General features: G+C 53.0%; 1 protein-coding gene across 1 annotated transcript in view; it reads left to right on the top strand.

Annotated features, from left to right (window-relative positions):
- PTPRF (protein tyrosine phosphatase, receptor type, F) overlaps positions 1 to 4,101 on the top strand; it is a gene marked incomplete at its 3' end in the record, with an annotated part of 183,295 nt that overhangs the window by 175,448 nt on the left and 3,746 nt on the right. The window lies entirely within an intron of this gene.

Genomic DNA, 4,101 nt, shown 5'->3' on the forward strand with positions numbered 1-4,101 from the left:
GGCCAGCCCCGGAGTGGTGGGAACTCGCCTTGAGCAGTTGAAGCATGGCTTGTACAGGGAAAAGGCCTTGCAGCTGAATACGCAGCAGCCTGCCATGCTCCCACCATGGTTACGGTCTTAGGAGTGAATGGGAGCTCGTGTCTACCAGCCTGGGCTGTCGCTGTTTACTTTGTTCTTCTGCTCTGCAAGGGCTGCCCTCCATGCAGGTCAGCTGAGGTATTTCAGTCCACAACATCCTGTGCCCCTTGACTTACATCTGCATTCAAAATTTTGCTTTCTGGGCTATCCTCTGCCGCCAGCACACATGCTTCCAGATTTTCATTCCCGCTTTCCCCGTCTAATCTCCTCCTGCATGCTAGTAGGCTGTGCTGGCATTAGCTTGTGCCATTTAGCATCTCTGCCACCAGAAACTCTGCCCAGGAGCAGTCCCAGCTCCTCTCCCTGCACCTTGCTCTCTCTGCCTGTGCCCTGCAATCCTGAGCTGCAAATTCCCCTGAATTTGCTGAATTACATGCCAGTGAAGCCCACAGATAGGTACTGTCCACACCCACCACCGATGCTGCCTTTGCTTACACATACCGGGTGTTTGGTGAACCCCCTGGTTCTCCACTGCACCTCTCCCAGACGGCCCCCTCCATTCCTGTCCTCCCCTGAGGACAGCTTGCCAAGGGGGTGGCACATGTGCGCAAGGGCTGCTTGCCTTTCTTGCCAGCCTCCAGGCTGGATGATTAAGTTGAAAACATGCGAAGGTGGGGAAAGTTCCCCTGCAGCTGTGAGAGCAGCAACGGCAGGATTATGTTTTCTGGTGCTTACATGCAGGACCCTCTTGAGCTGTAGGGGACTTGTAAATAAATCCCCCCACTAGTATTAAAGAGGGAATAAATTTAGGAACTGTCCTTTGCATGCGTTATCACTTCTGTTTGAATTGTTATCTGCCTGTGCCTGTGGCCTCCCCTCCTGCAGCATACCTGCACTGATTTATGAGATGAGATCAGAACATTTGCCACAAGGTAGGATTATATATTCTAGGAAAGGGAAAGCAGATCTCTATGTTGAGAAGGTAAGGGACGAATTCCAGCTAGTGCAAAGGGTGCGCTACGTGTATTCAAGGAAAGTTGCAGAGCTCCTTTTCGCTTCAGGATGGCAAGTGGAGGGCTTTGCCATCCCTCTGCGTACTGCCATCTAGACCAGAGAGGAGCTGAGCTTTTACTAGCTACAGCATTAGGTTGCAACTTGGGAAGTGCTTAGAGGAATCATGTGCTTCCCTTGCAGTTAGTTACCTGTATGTTCACGTGTCCTGCCAACAGTACCAAGGTATGCAGTCATATCTGTCTGTCTTGGGCTTTTTGTAACCAGTCCAGCTGAAATATCGAGCAGGGCTGTCCACTGCACTACCGTGCCTCTGCTGCATGGTGGGGATTGAGCTGTCCACTGCACTACAGGCAGACTGTGCTGGTGGGGCTTCAGCCAGATCCAGTGTCTCTGTACTCCCATCCTCACACTTGGCCGGTGCTGCTTGGAGCCTGCAGCGTAATACTGAGCTGTGGGAACTGTTCTAAAAAAAATGAGCATTAAGTAAATTCTCTTAGCTGTTTTCATGGGCCTCTCCATTCTCATTTATCTTTCTTTAGAATATCATGACTGGTTGAGAGCACCAATCAGTTGCACTTTTCACGATGAAGCAGCTATTAAGTAACTGATTGTTGCATGTGATTTTTCTCCCCTGGATTCTGCTGTGTTTGGGTCCTCATGAGCTAGAAATTACTGAACATGACAGGCTTATACAATGTTTAATGCTAGGATGGACCCCAAATCAGAAGGGGTTGCCCCCAGTTGACATGGTGGGATCAGTACAGTCATGTCCCGTTTGAAGTGTCAGTGAGAAAAATCCTGGACTGAGTTTGCCGAGAACGGCAACTGCGGCAATGCTCTCATCCTGATCCCTGTGCGCATGGGTTTGGCAGGCCAACAGCTCCATTTGGGATGTGATGGGAGGGCTGGAGGGCAGGTTGGGCATGGCATGTGCTCCTGAGTAAGGGAATTAGCAAAGTGGGTGCGGAAATAGCAGAGGTGGGAGGGCAGCAGGCTGGGCAGCCCCTGCAGAGGCAGGAAGCCACACCTTGGCTAATTCTATGCAATTGCAGTCATTAAGTGATGAAATAGTCCTAGCACTCACCCTGGGATGGTGTGAGCCCCAGACCTACACAGAGCTGAGTGGTGACACAGCACTCCAAAAAGATGAGGCCCCAACACCGTTTCCACATGGCATGATAGTGCTGCCTGACTGGGCATAGAAGAGCTGAGCCGGAAGAGCATCACACGTGAACCCCCAAGGTCCAGTTGCCATTTGATTGTGCTTTGGAAGAGTTGCATTTTAAGTGCTTTTGCAGAGCAGTTTGGCAATCTTCTCCACGGGGTGTAGGGCTGTTTATAGATGGCTCCCGTCCCAGGAGCAGTGGCACCCCAGGCAGAGAGCAAATATTTAACAGCACTTTTAACCACTGAGGCCAGCTGCCCAGAGCCATCAGCCTGGCACTTGCCTTGGTTGTGCAAGCAGGGTAACCTAGACACAGGTGACATGAAGCAAGACCTGTCAGTGCCTCCCTGCACACCTGGGAAGGGAGCAGGGAGGACGGCAGAGATTTCTCTTAGCCATCTTGCCTCCATTTCTGCAGATCAGAGAACAAATAATATTGCTCTACCCCCATTTGCCAGCCTGCATGGCCAGCACAGAGAGAGCTGTGTGCTGGCTGCAGAGAGAGCAGGCCCCCGGGTGGTGGGTTAGCCCTCACCCCTGGCGGGCAGGGAGCAGTCCCAGCTGGACCTGCTGGTATCCCTGGTGTGCAGGAGAGGTTGAACTGCAGGTTCATGCAGTAGAGCTGTGGGGTGGAAGGGTGAGTGTGTGTGAGTGCGAGGGTCTGGCAGCAGCTCCTGGCCTGGCCACACCAGGAGAGTATTTCGTTTTTAGTGTACAGTGAGAGCTACAGTGAATTTACAGTGTGGAATTAATGGAATTAAATCAGTAGAAGGGAGACTGAGCCCTTAATTATTTATCTGTGGGCTGTGGCGGGTGCTGCAGCTGTGTTGGAGCTCCTCCTGTGGGCCACCTTCCCATGCTGCAGCCTGTGGACATGGGGCAAGATCCTGCCCTTAGATGGAGAGTGCCCACACTGGTACAAACAAGTGTGTACACACGAACCACATACCACATTTTCACTGTGGGATCCAGCAAGCTGAGCACTGCTGTCCCCTTTGTTGCTATTAGCAAACACAGGACAGACTGACTCCAACCTGAGCTGGTTCCTGCTCCCTTGTGGCTGCTGTCATTTCTGGGTGAGATCCTGCACCACCTTCCCAGGGGAAAATTTTTTCATTACTTCCAAAATTCAACTTGTGGCCGTTGCCCCTCGTACCCCTTCCCTTCGGCGCGTCCCTCCAGTGGGCAGCCGCTGGGAGCAGAGCAGGCTGACGTTAGAGGTGATGGGAGTCAGACAGCATTGTTAGTCCTTGATAATCTTTAGGTTGCACATGAAATTTGACTGTGCTTCTGTTTCCCGGTGCGCTGTGGAGGCTGCAGCACCTTCCCTCAGCTTTGTACAGAGAAAAACACATCCGGCTGGCCCAGACCCTGTGTTTGCTTGTATTTCGCTTAAAGTCACCGAGGACATTGCATCTCCCATGCCTGCAGCTCTGGCAGGGCAGCTTAGGCATCAGGGGAGGTGCTTGTGCCCCTGGGGCCAAGTGAGCACAGGAGGTGCTGGATCCGGGGTCCAGGTGGCACGCGGGGAGCTGCGTGTTGTGGGTTTAATGGGCTAATCGGGAAGCTACCTGGCAGAGAGGCAGCACTTCACGTTCCGGTAATAGGAATAATAAGGCTGAAGCGCTGCCAGCGATTGATTCAGGAGCGCATCATGTCCTCATTTGAGACGCAGCGCAGATTGACAGCGGTCAATGCCTGTGCTAATGTGGTTGATTTCACAGGAGGCGGGGAAGCCCGCACAGCCCAAGCGCCTTCCCCTCCCCGTGCCCTTGTGCAGTGGCCTGGGCTGCTGAGCAGCCTGTGGCCGTAGCCACAGCCGTCCAGCTCCCCGGCTGCCACCG

Source organism: Buceros rhinoceros, unplaced genomic scaffold (genome assembly GCF_000710305.1).
Source record: "Buceros rhinoceros silvestris isolate BGI_N320 unplaced genomic scaffold, ASM71030v1 scaffold2919, whole genome shotgun sequence".
Taxonomy (NCBI): domain Eukaryota; kingdom Metazoa; phylum Chordata; class Aves; order Bucerotiformes; family Bucerotidae; genus Buceros; species Buceros rhinoceros.